The following is a 14932-nucleotide window of genomic DNA, read 5'->3' as shown; positions in this document are numbered from 1 at the left end:
ATTTTTCCATATGAATTTCATGATTGCTTTATCTATTTCTACAAGAAATGCCGTTGGGATTTTGATTGGCATTGCATTAAATCTATAAAGAACTTTTGGTAATATCGCCATTTTGATGATGTTTGTTCTGCCTATCCATGAACAGGGTATATTTTTCCATCTTCTAAGATCTTCTTCTACTTCTCTCTTTAGGGTTCTGTAGTTTTCATTGTATAAATCTTTCACCTCTTTTGTTAGGTTGATTCCCAAGTATCTTATTTTTTTCCTACTCTAGTTTTTCTTCTTTTTGAACTTCAGTTACATGTGTATTATATTTTCTCACTGTATTCACAACTCTTCTTATGTACTTATATCCTTTTACTTTATACTCATTGTGTGTTTTCTTCTGAACTATTTTTTCAGGCCACTCATTCTCTGGCTGTGACTGTTTTGTTAATAAACCCATTTCTTGAATATTTAATTGTGATTAATATATTTTTCAGATTTATGTTATTTGATTTTTTAGTTTTCTGTTTAATTTTCATTCTTATCTTTTTCTCTTTGAACGTAGTAAATATAATATCTGTTTAGAAGTCTGATTCAAACCCCTCCCCACAATATCTGGATTTCTTCTAGGTACCTGAGCTTCTGTATTCAATTTCAGAGACTGGGATAATTCACAGGAGAATTGTAGTCTTTGGAAGGCCTATTTAATTTTAGTTATTCTTACTCCAGTCCCAAGTGAGACACATTTACCATAGCTCTCTCCTCTCTGTGGATTATGGATTCTAATCCTTGTTCCTGGAGCCCTGTAAGGTTTTCATAAGTGTTGCACATACTCCTACATTCCCAACAGCATCTTATGCTTTTGGTAGGTGCTCTAGGGAAGAGTACTCCCAAATGGGCTCATCTGTTTTGCTTCTTTCCTTGTTAGTTTTTTGATGCTATAAATCATATATTTAAAAAAAATATTTTGGCCAGTTTTATTTAAGTTGCCTTCAATAAGAAAATTGATTCAAATAGCCTATCATCCACAAGCTAGCCACAGAAAGACAGTAACACCACATAATCTCATTCATATCTAAAGAAGATCTAAAGAAACTCATCTAATGGAAGAAAAAAGTAGGAGAGGTTGGGAAAGGTAGGGGGGAGAGGGTGGTTAGGAGAGACTGATCAATGCATATGAAGTAGTGGATAGACAGGAGGAATAAATACTGGTATTCCTTTGCATAGTAAGATGACTATGGTTAGCAATATTTTGAATATTTCAAAAAAGCTAGAAAAGAAGGTTTTCGAATGTTTTTGTCACAAAGAAATGATAAATGTATGAGGTGATGATATATTAAATATTCTAATTTGTTTATCATTAATGTATGCATATATAAAAAAAATCACACTATATTCCATAAATATATATAATCATGTGCCAATTAAAAATAAGATTAAAAAAAAACAAAATTACCTCTTTCCCTAATGAGTTATTATATAACAATTCCATAATTGCAGATGTTTATTAAATCTTCTATGTATTATTTGTATTTCTCCTTATTGTTCTATCAATTTATGCTTTATTTTTGATTTTTAAAATTAAGGTCCAATTTACATGCAGTTAAAGATGTAATTATTATGTGTATGACTTGATACATGCAAAGGAATGTTCATAACGTATTCGTAATAGTCATTCAAAATAGTTAAAAAAACCAGAACTTGAATATTCATAGAAAGTAGAATGAATAAGTTCTATTAATCATATAATGAAATAAATATATAACTGATAAAGAATGAAATACTGCAATCAGAAGATTATCTTGTATTATAGTGCTAGAAAGTTGAGTGAAAGAAGTCAGACACAAAAAGAACATATAGTATAATTTCATTCATATGAAAGTCAATACAGGTAGACTAGACCAATAGTGATAGACACCTGGATGTTAGTTACTTTTTGAGAATGGAATACTGAGTAAGAAAGGGCAGGGCTGGGATTGTGTCTCAGTGGTAGTACACTTGCCTAGCATGCACAAAGGCCCTGGGCTTGATGTCCAGCATTCCTACAAACAAAACAAAACAAAATAAAATACAAAAAAATTAAAAATTAAAAAAAAGGAGAGAGAGAGAGAGAGAGAGAGAGAGAGAGAGAGAGAGAGAGAGACCTTCCCAGAGGAAATGATTTGGGTGATAGTTACATAGATACACACATACGTACATAAACATTTCTGTGGAAAATGATACCCAATTTCCAGTTTCCTGGATAATATATATATATCCATGAATAAAAATATATATATATAATCATGGTAAATTGCTGAGAGAAATTTAAGAATGGAGATACAGCATGTTCATGAATAGGGAAATTTACTATCAAATAGATTTCTTTTTTCTGTTTGAAATGGGGTTTTGCTATGTTGCCCAGGCTGGTCTCACACTTATAGGCTCAAGTGATCCTTCTGCTTCAGCTTCTCAAGTGCTAGCACTACAGGCATGTACCATTGCATCTGGCTACATATTAAACTTATTTTAATCTGCCCAAAAGTTATACAAAGTTTCAAAACAAATATAATCTAAATTTGATAAAAATTTTTTGAATATTTTTATAACTTAATTAGGTGGCAGAAGGTTAAGAATAGAATATTTCTGAAGAAAAGGAGAGAGTTGAGACTGCATTTGGTAGATATCCTCAGATGTTAGGATTTATGAGAGGCTAATAATAATTAAGACAGCATATTATTCATGTAGAGATAGACAACTTGACTATGGAATGGAACATAAGCCTTAAAAAAGCAATGCAAGAATGAAACATACCCACTTATGCACTGTGGCTGTAAACCATTGTAATATCTAAGATTTTTTTCTCTTGCTCTAAGAACCAATTTTGTCTCTTGAGGATGATACCACCCTCAGTGAGAATGCATGTCCTATGGACATCTTAATTTTTTTGTCTTGTTGTATTGCTGAATCCAATTTTCAATATTTCAACTTTTAACATGTTTGTAAACAATATTGGTCTATAGCCTCCCTGTACCCCCCTGCAGTGTTATTTATATCCTGTAGTTTTATAGGCAAGTAGAAGCTGCTGGAGTGTTTTAATTATGTGAGTAATCACATTTCTTTTTTTCTTTTCTTCTTAAGAGAAAGACCTCCTTTAACAAATTGTGGAAAATAAATAGAAAAGGATAAAACTGGTGGCATGGGTTTTTAAAAGATGCTATTTTAATAGTATAGATATTAGTTAATGTGATAAAGTCAGTAAATATTTGGAAACAAACAAAAATTGATAATCCTGTGCATGTAGGAGGTAAGAGAGGAGAAACAGTCCAGGCTGACTCTTAAGTGTTTAGCCTTTGTTATAATTTGACTGTTAGCTTCAGCTATATTAATAAATTCCAAAACTAATTATTTCATTCAGCTAAATCTTGCTTTACATTACAGAATATGGCAAAGTTACTGTTCAAGAATTTATGAGCAAGCTCTCTGATACATTAACAATTCCAAAAGCTACAGGTGAGTTTTATATAATATTTATTTAATGTCCATTTCTGGAAAGACAAGTGGGGTTTACATGTTAAAATAATAGGCTGAACAAAAAGAGCAATATTGGTGGTATCTCAATTCATGATTTAAAAATATATTAATAACAAAAACATCATAGTACTGGCAAAGAAACTGACAACACAGACCAGTGGAATAGAATAGAGGACACAGAAATAACCCACACAGCTACAGACACCTTATTCTCAACAAAGGTACCAAAAACACATGTTGGAGAAAAGTCAGATTCTTTAATTAAATTCTGGGAAAGCTTGAGATCCAACTATAGATATGTAAAAGATTGAAACTATATCCCTATCCCTCACCCTATACAAAAAACATTTCAAAATGAATCAAAGGCCTAAATATAAGGTCTGAAGCTTTGAAACTGCTCGAAGAAAAGAAGGAAAATATTTCAAGATATTAGCATAGGCAATGGCTTTCTGAGAAAGACTTCTATAGCTCAGAAAATAACAGCAAGGATTGATAAATGGAATTTCATCAAATTTAAAAACTTTGCAAAGGAAATTTTTATGAAACAGTTAAGAGATAGCCTATAGAATGGGAGAAAATAATTTCCAGCTACTCTTCTGACAGAAGATTAATACCCAGAATATATTAAGAGCTCAAAACACTTAACACCAGAAAACCCCAATAGCCCAATCAATCAATAAATGGGCAAAGGAACTAAACAGATGCTTCTCAAAAGAAGTAGCAAAATGGCCAATAATTATATGAAAAACTGTTCAATATCTTTAGCAATCAGGAAAATGCAGATTGAGATTCCCTCTCACCCTAGTCAGAATGGCAATCATCAAGAATAAAAATAAGCATTGGCAAGGATATGGGGAAAAAGGAACCCTGTACAATGTTGGTGGGAATTTAAATTAGTACAGCCACTATGGAAATCAGAATGGAGGTCCCTCAATGTATAAAAATGAAACTACTGTATGATCCAGCTATACCACTCCTCAGGAATAATATCTAAAGGAATTAAAGTGAACATACTCTATAGATACCTACATATTTATGTTATCACAGCACAATTCAAGTTATAGAATATGTCTAGGTGCCTGTCAACAGATGAATGGATAAAGAAAATGTGGTGCATATACACAACAGAATATTAGCCATAAACAATAATAAAATCATGTCACTTGCAGAAAAAATAGATGAAAATGGAGAACATCATATTAAAGTAATCCAGACTCATAAAGACATTTTGCATGTTTACTCTCACATGTGGAATCTAGAGAGAAAAAGAATGACATGAAAGTAAAGGGAGGGGCTGGAATTGAGGCTCAGTGGTAGAGCACTTGCCTAGTATGTGTGAGGCACTTGGTTTATCTGTAGTACCGCATAAATATAAATAAATAAAATAAATATATTGTGTCCATCTACAACTAAAAACATTAAAAAATTTTAAAAAGAAAGTAAAGGGAGAAAAGAGGAAGGAGACCAGGGAGAGGGTGGAAATGATCAAAATATGTTATATGCTTGTATGAATATGCTGCCATGAAACCCATTATTCTGTATAATTAATATGCACTAATAAAGAAAAAACCAATACATAAATTAAATAATTAAACACAGGTAAATAAGAAATAATATGAAGGTAAAACAATCCAAGATTAGATTATATATAGCTTTTATTTGAATTATAAGGCAAATATTGCTAAACTTAACCAAATTTAAAATTGTAGGTAGTTTTACTTGAAAATGCTAGAAAATTACTAGATTATGTATTATCTGAGATTATTCAATATTCATATTTGACTTCTGAGCTGATTAGAAATATAAATGGTTAGAAAATAATTTTTAAAACTTGGAGCTAAGGTTGTGGCTCAGTGGTAGAGCCCTTGCCTAGCATGTGTGGGGGCACTGGGTTCAATTCTTAGCACCACATATAAATAAATAAATAATAAATTAAATAAAGGTTCTTGTATCTTTAAAAAAGAACCATTATAAAAAAAGACTAACCTACTAGAATGGACTTTGATCAACATATTCCTATTGAATTCCCCTGAACACCACCATTCTATTTTCAGCTTCCATGATTTTAACGTTTTTAGATTTCATCCAAGTGATATCATAGTACTTGTCTTTCTGTGTCTGATTTATTTCCCTAAGCATAACATCCTCTAGTTTCATCCATGTTATTACAAATGGCAGTATTTTCTTCTTTTTAAAAGCTGGATAGTATTCCATTATGTGTTATCACATTTTATTTTATTCATCTGTTGCATAAAATATGTGCAAAATCTGTAGGAGGAAAATGCTGAAACACTCCTAAAAAACAAAAAAATTATATTGTACTTGTGTAGGTGTGTGTATTTGTATGTACTATGTATAATACAGGCAAAGTGAAGGTCAGAAAACAAAATAGGACAAACTATTTGCAATGTACTGTATATTGCAGGTGATAGGATGGTATTCTTACTCTGTAAGGTCCTTTTAAAAAATGAAAAAATGAGACCAGAAATATATAAAAATATACAAAATATGTGCACATGTTATTCATTAAAATTATGTAAAATCCCTTAACGTATTCAAACATGTTCAATTTTACTTATAATAAGAAATATATAGATTAAAACTTAGATTGGCAAAAAATTTAAAAACTTGACAATGTATTCTCTTCATTAGGTTGTAGGGGAAAAGGCTTGTATATGTATATATTAGGATCTGTAAAATACTTCCATTCTTGGAAATTTGGCAGTGTCTTACAAAAAAAAACTATATATGGATTTACTCTTTGGTGCAGCAAAACAATGTCACTTATACAAACTTATGCTGAAGATGTGCTCCAGAAATATGAAAATAAGGTTATTTACCATATGATTTATTTTTATTTTTCGTTAGTCATACATGACAGAAGAATATATTTTGACATATAATACATACATGGAATGTACGTACATCAATCATATTGTCTATTCTATTCTGCTTCCCTTCCTATCCCCCCTACTCCTCCCCTCCTCTCCCATCCTTTCTCTTTATTCAATCTAATGTGACACACTTTTTTTTTCTTTTTCTCATCACAACATCATATATGTATTCTGTGTAACAATAAGGTTCTCCTTTCATCTTCCGTGAAAATGGGATAGGGAGGAAGAGCATGAGAAGAAGACTACCACTAAATAGGGAAGAGAGGTGGGAGGGAAAAAGAGGGAGAAGGGGATTTGCACGGAAGATGAAAATAAGGTTATTCATCACAACATTATTTGAAATTATAAAATAATTGAAAACAATGTATAAACATTAGAAATGAATTTAATAAAGTTTCTATATACAAATAGAGCATTATTGAACTATAATAAAAGAATGAGAAAACTGTGAACTGACATGGAAAACTTTCCAGAATAAGAGGAAAAAGCAAAACAAATGTATGTGTGCACACATGTGCGTGCATGTGTTTACCATATACTATCTTTTGTGAGGAAGATGGGAAAATAAGAAAAAAATATATATGAGGAGATCAAAATGGTGAATCAGAGGAACCCACAGTGTCACAGCAAGTTCCTTGAGAGTGAATTAAAATAGCATTTGATTTGGTGGATTCTCATCACTGAGAGTCAATCAGGACATAGAATAGTGATTGGGACTCAGTCTGAGGAGAAACTCACAGTAGCTCTATCAGTCTGAGCAGTGAAGAAGAATAAAGGGCACTTCCATTTGAAATCGGAGTCTGATCTCTGAGATAAGGAGTGGGGTTGACAAGGGAGGGGAGGAACTGGTCAGGAAGAAACTCCCACCTTCCTTGAGCCCAGAAGTGACTGGAAGGTGGAGTGAAACTTCCATATATCTTTCTCCAGCACACAAAGAGGGACTCTCAGAAAGAGGGATGCTGTTCAACCCAGAACAGTTTATAGATGGAGCAGGTGAAGAAACTCCTTAGAAGACCTGTTAGATTTATATTCCCACCAATGGACACAACAACAAAGCCATTTTGAATGAACCTGCCCATCCTTATCCTCCATTCCAGCAGAAATGGGCAGGCAGGAAAGGGACCAAATGCAGCATACAGAGTCACCTAACAAGTTTGACCAGCCTTATACTATTGACAGCAAATAGTATAAGATTTTCATCACAGAAAATTCCTCACAGTGGGAATTTTTACAATTGAAACCCAGAAGGAAAAAAAAGACTCTTTGCAAAAACTTCAGGAAGAAATCATCTGAGATATTTGGGACCATTTCTGCACCTAAGGTTGTTTTCTTCTTTGGCTTTGTTATCTCTATTGACTTCAGGGACTGTGAAAAAAACCAGGAGACACCAGAAATTGGGAAATGGGTTTCATTAAGTCAATCAGGTTAGTCTGGAATTTGCAATCCTTCTACCTCAGCCTCACAAGTCACTGGGGTTGCAGGAATTGGTGATCTTTAGGATATGGCTGTGAACTTTATCCTGGAAAGGTGGGCTTTGCTGGACACTTCTCAGAAGCAGCTCTACAGAGATGTTATACAGGAGTCTAAACTTTATGGGAAAAAACAACAACCAAAAAACCAGACCAATGAAGATATGTTTAAAAATACTAGGAGAAATTTAAGAAAGACAAATTTTAGGGAGACTGAACTTAATAAAGAAGGCAGTGAACATGGAGAAATCTTCAGCTAAACTCTAGATCATATTGTGAATAGTATAACTCTTCCTGTAGCAAAACCCAGTGAAAGCTGTGTATGTGGAGAAATCCTCATTGGTTATTCATCACTAAACATGCTCCTCAGACCTTACACTGGACACAAACCATATTAATTTCAGGAACATGGAAAGAACCAGTATAAATGTCAAGAATATGGAAAAGCTATTAGTTATACAGAAGCATGTCAGGACTCACACTGGAGGGAAACACCATGAATATAAGCAATGCGGACATTTGTCTTACAAATAGATGAGTCATGCAGACATACAGAAGAACTAAAAACTACTATAAATCAAAACACTTCAGAACTAAAAACTACTATAAATCAAATGGTCCTAAACAGAATTATAAAATAATTCATACAAAATGGCCTTTTTAATTTTCTTCTCAGATCCACATGGAACCTTCTCCAAAACTGACCAATTTTAGGTCATAGAGCAAGTCTTATCAAATAAAAAAAGATATAATCCATTTTAGATCATAATAGAATGAAAGTAGAAATCAACTAAAATCAAAGTAACTTTATAGCCACTACAAAAGCTTATGGAGACAGAACAATACAGTTTTGAACAATGAGTAGATAAAAAAAATGAAGAGAAAATTTTTTAAAAAATCCTAGAAACAAACAAGAATAGTGATACAAAGTACCAAAATTTCTGGGACACTATGATGGCAGTTCTAAGAGGAAAGTTTATAGCATTGAGAAATTATTTTTTAAAAAGGAAAAATATCCCAAATAAACTAAAGTTACATCTCCAGTGCACCATTATCAAGTGGGGTTCATCTCAGGGATGCAAGGTTGTTTCAACATATGGAAATCAATAAATGTAATTCATCACATCAATAGACTTAAAGACAAGAATCACATGATTATCTCAATAGATGCAGAAAAAGCATTTGACAAAATGCATCATCCATTCATGCTCAAAACATAAAGACCTAAAAAGCAAGCAAGCAAACAAAACCTCAAACCATAATAACAGCAACAAACAAACAAACAAACCAACAAACCCAAAACACACACACACACACACACACACACACACACACACACAAAACCAAAAGAAATAAGCAGATAAGTGGGCAAATTAACTAAACAGACATTTCTTAAAGGAAAATGTATGAAAAAAATTTCAACATCTTTAACAATCAAGAAAATACAGATTTCATCTCACCGAGATTTCATCTCACTCCAGTTGGAATGACAATCATCAAAAATACAAATAACAATAAATGCTGAGGAGGATTCAGGGAAAAAGATAGATTCATACATTGTCAGTGGGAGTGCAAATTTGTATATCACTATGACAATCAGAATAAAAATTCCTCAAAAACCTAGGAATGAGGTACACTCATACATCATCGATAGGACTGAAAATTGGTGCAACCACTCTGGAAAGCAGTATGAAGATTCCTCAGAAAATTTGGAATGGAGCCACCATTTGATCCAGTTATCCCACTCCTCAGTTTAAAAAGTCCTCAGGACTTAAAATCAGCATACTACAGTGATGCAGCCATATCAATGTTTATAACAGTTCAATGCACAATAGCTAACCTATGGAACCAACCTAGGTGTCCTTCAACAGATGAATGGATTAAAAAATGTGCAATATATACACAATCGAACATTATTCAACCTTAAAGAAGAATGAAATTATGACATTTGCTGGTAAATGGATGGAGATGAAGAATATCATGCTAAGTGAAATAAGCCAATCCCAAAGAACCAAAGGCCAGATGTTCTCTCTGATATGCAGATGCTAATTCTCAATAGGGTGGTGGGCTAGGGAAAAATAGAAGTACTTTGCATTAGGCAGAGGGGAGTGAAGGGAGGTGAGAGTGTATGGGGGTAGGAAGGATAATAATAATCAGACATTTTTATAATGTATGTGAATGTATGATTACATAACCAGTGTCATTCTAAATCATGTACAACCCAAAGAATGGGAAGTTATTCTCCACTTATGTATGATGTGTCAAAATTCATTCTACTGTCATGTATACCTAATTAGAACAAATTAAAAAAATACACAAGGTAAACCACCACCACCACCACCACTGCTACTAATAACAACAACAAAAAGGCATAGGAATGGAATCAGCATATGACCCAGCAATTCTACTTCCTGGTGCTTATACAAAAGAATTATTAGTAGTGTGATACAAGTATAACAATGTTTATAGCTGTGTAATTCACAATAGCGAAGTTATGGAACCAGACTAGGTATCCATCATCAGGTGATTGAATAAAGAAAAATGTGATACACACACACACACACACACACACACACACACATACAATGGAGTTCTACTCAGCTATAAAGAAGAATGAAATTGTGGCATTTGGTAGTAAATAGATGGAATGGGAGAATAAGTTATTAAGTGAAATAAACTAGACTCAGAAAGTCAAAGATTTTATATTTTTTTCTTGCTAGTGAGTAAGGTAGGGCTTTAAAAGAGATGGAGGCTTGTCCAAACAATAACAACCACCACAACTACAACCACAAAAATGCAAAACAATGCAGGAGTCCATCTAAAAAGGCTCTTGATGGCTGAAGTTAGAACAATTTGAATAATAAAATGCATATTGCTATAATTGAATTATAAGTCAGGGAATAAAATAAATGTACACAGGTCTAAACTTTTATAAATAAAAATCAAATAAATAAGCAAATGGGGGAGAAATTATAGTTCTTTTTTACAGTAGAATTCCATGAGTAAACATGTAAGTTAAAGAAAAATAGAGCATCACTATTGGGCTGAAGCAATAATAATCATATTGCTGCAGAGAAGAACCACTGATTGATACTGAAATTAGTGGGTGATAATTTGAGGAGAAATAGGATTTTTTTTGGTTAAAGCTATCTCCCCCAAGATATTTATTAACTACAAAAGGAAGGAAAGCATTAGAGTAGAGGAGAAATGGAGCAGAAACCACCTTAACCAAGTGATCAAGGTCAGCATCGACAAAAGTAAGGCACTATATCCACATCATGAACCCTATAATAAAAGGAAATGAAAACATGAGTGTAAGAAATATTTCCTTAACTCAAAGTTAAAAAGCTACCTTCTTTGTTTTTCTTTTATAGTTTTAGGTTTTACAAGTCCATTGTATTTTTTGTATCTGGTACAAAGTAGGAATTGAAGCTTATTTTATTGGGCATATGGATTATATAATTCTAGCATCATTTGTTGAAAAGACAATCCTTTTTAAATTAATTTATTTATTTAATATTTATTTTTTTAGTTGTAACTGGACACAATACCTTTATTTTATTTATCTTTATGTGGTGCTGAGGATTGAACCAGGGCCTTGCACGTGCTAGGTGAGCACTCTACTGCTGAGCCACAACCCCAGCCCAATTCTTGTTTTTCATTTACTAGTCTTTACAACTTTACAGAATTCAGTTTGCAGTTTGTGTGTGTATTTTTTTCTTAAACAGACTCATTGTGATATTATTTACATAATACGCAATTTATCCATTTAAAATATGCAATTCAGTGACTGTTAGTATATTCATATAATGTGCATCCACCAACAAAATCAATTTTAGAATATTTTCATTACTCCCCACCCCCACCAAAGAATCCTATAGTCCTTACCAGTTAAAAAGTCTTAAGAGTGTTAGCTCTTATATGTATGTCTTCAATCCATTTTGAGATAATTTCTGTATGTGATAGGAGATAGATGGTCCAGCTTCATTCTTTTACATGTGGATATTGAGTTGTCCCAGAACCACTTGTTGGTTTTTTTTCCCCTTTGACTTATTTTGGCTGCCTTGTTAAAAAACACTGACCAGGCCTGGGGATGTATTATGGTGGTAGAGTGCTTGCCCAGTAAATGGGGCTTTAATTCAAAGCCCCAGGTTTGATCCCCAGCACTGCATAAAAACCAATTGATCATAAATGCTTTATTTTTGTATTCTCATTTCTGTTCCTTTGATCTATATCTCTTCTTTAGCTGGCATGTAGATCTATTTCTGGAGTGTTTTTTTTTCATTGATCTGTTTTCTGCCTTTACATCATACTGTATTGTCTTGATTCCTGAAGCTTTATAATATGCTTTGAAATGAGATACTGTTTGTTTCTTACTTTGTTCTTTTTGGATATTGAATTTTGTCAAATGCTTTTTTCATTTATTTAAATGCTTATAGGTTCTTCTTCTTTGGTTTCTGTTATTGTGGTGAATTATGCCATTTTGGCAATTCTAGGTCCTTTGCATTTTCAGATAAGATTTAGAATGAGCTTGTCCATTTTCCAAGAAATGGTGATGAAGGTTTGATGTTATGGTGGATCTGCAAATAAATTTATAGGGAGTTGACATTTGTATATCATATATTTTGTCTTATTTATATCTCCTTTAATTTATTTTATTAATTAATTTATTTGTTTGGATACTTGCAATTTAATTAAGGGGCACTCAACCACTGAGCCACATCCCAAGCCCTATTTTGTATTTTATTTAGAGACAGGGTCTCACTGAGCAAAAGCGTCTTGCTTTTGCTGAAGCTGGCTTTGAACTTGCGATCCTTCTGCCTCACTTTCCAAGCCTTTGGGATTACAGGCATGGTGATGTCTGGATCCTTTAATTTGTTTTTTTTTTTTTTTTAATTATTTTTTAGTTGTAATTGGACACAATACTTTATTTATTTTTATATGGTGCTCAGGATTGAACCCAGGACCTCTCACATGCTAGGCGAGTGCTCTACCCCTGAGCCACAACCCCAGCCCCCTTTAATTTGTTTTGATCATAGTTTTCAGTATAGAAGTGTCTTATACCTTTTTCTTAGGTTTATTCCAGATATTCTATATTTTCTTTTGTTGTTGTAAATGGTATTTGCATAATAAATTGTAGAGTCCAATTTTTGTTGTTACTAAATGGAAATCCAATGTTTATATTGACCTTGCATCCTGTAATTTTACTGAAATATAGTTTTAATAGATTTAAAAAATTATAATTATCTCTCTGTGGAAAATGGGAATTTTCCCCGTTTTGCTATCTTAATGCCTTTCTTTTTAGTAGTTTGTTGCACTGGCTATAATCTCTGATACAATGCTACATAGAAGTGGTGAGAGTCCCCATCTTTGATGTATTCGTGATTTTAGAGGGAATCTAGTTAGTATTTCAGTATTAAGGATGATGTTAGCTATAGAGTTTTCAAACACTTTTTTTTGGTCAGGTTGAGGAAATTCTCTTCTATTCCTAATTTTCTCTTATCTATGCCCAGGAGTTGAAGATAAACTTTACAACATGGATATTCACAAAAATGATCTTAGAGCTGTTTCTGATATTCATCAAAATTTAAATGCTATAGGAATCTATCTAACAGATGACAAAATACAGAAGACTTTGGATAATACCAATCCTAATGGTGAGTAATTATTTCATTTTAAACCAACAAAGTTTGAGTATTTTGGAAGCTTCACCCTATATGCTCAAGGAGATATAGCCAATCTGTCTCTTAAAATTCAAAACATTTTTTTTTACATTCTAAGTTGATGGATTTATATTAAGACAATTGATTTTCAAAGTAAGCTTTTATTTTACATCTATTCTGCAATTGTCAGTATTCCACATAATTTTTTTGTTTTATAACTCTGGTTTTCATAACATTGAATGGTATTTTTTATAAGAATAACTAAATGGTTTCTTCTTTAATTTTTTATTTCCTTTTTTAAAAAGACGAAGTAGTGCATTTTGAGGATTTTATCAGAAAATTGGCCAACACTGATGAATTTATTGAATGCCAAAGTAAGTATGAAATAGATGTAAATATGAAGCTTTGTGTTTCTGGATTGGTATGTGTAGGTGTGTGTGTGTGTGTGTGTGTGTGTGTGTGTGTGTGTAACTTTTTTAAAAAATATTTTTTAGTTGTAGTTGGATACCTTTATTTTATTTATTTATTTTTATGTGGTGCTGATGATTGAACCCAGGGCTTCACAGGTGCTAGGCGAGCACTCTATGGCTGAGCCACAAACCCAACCCTGTGTGTAACTTTTAACAGAACTCTACCAAGGCCTCTTTTTCATTTTGTCATTTAAAAATATAGGAAATATTTAAATTTATATGCGTAAAACCCTAGATAGATTTTCAAATTTATGACCATATTTTTGATAATATTCTTGAGTCGCTTGTAAAATCTATTATTTCTATATTTCTTCCTCTTTAGGTATTGTTTAGTTGCATTCTTTATTTTTTCTCTATCAATCTTATCAGAGGTTTATTCATCTTATTGAATTAATCAGATTAGCTTTTGGCTTCTCTAATCACTTCTAGTGGCTTTTGCACTTTCCTGATTTACTTTTTCTTATTAATTTCTTCTAATTATTCTCTTGCTCTTTGTCAAAACTTTATCTAAATGCCTAACTGAGCTTTATTTTGTTTTGACATTTTTGACATTTTTAGCACAATGAGATATAAAAACAAAATTGGATCAAAGACCTTGAGACTGAGAATTGGAGTCTTAGGATTGGGGTTTTAAAATGGGCATTAAAAGAACATATTGTTTCTAAATTAATCTGTTATTTGAACAGAATTCTAATTAATGCCATAGGAAATTTTTGGTGGGATCCTTGACGAAATAATTCTGTCAGTTTTTAAAGATTACCGATCTATGAATAGCTAAGGCTATTTAAAGAACCATGATGGGGAACTTTCCTTATCAGATATACAGACACACTTATAATGCTATTATAATAGGGTTGCAAGTAGACCAGTGCATTACTACATAGAACCTGCAAAGACTCATGTATATAGTAATTTGGGTTATGAAAGAAGATGACATC

Source organism: Spermophilus citellus (genome assembly GCF_964194105.1).
Source record: "Spermophilus citellus genome assembly, chromosome: 17".
NCBI lineage: Eukaryota > Metazoa > Chordata > Mammalia > Rodentia > Sciuridae > Spermophilus > Spermophilus citellus.
The sequence above is the reverse complement of the archived record's forward strand: the minus strand, read 5'-3'. Positions refer to the sequence as shown.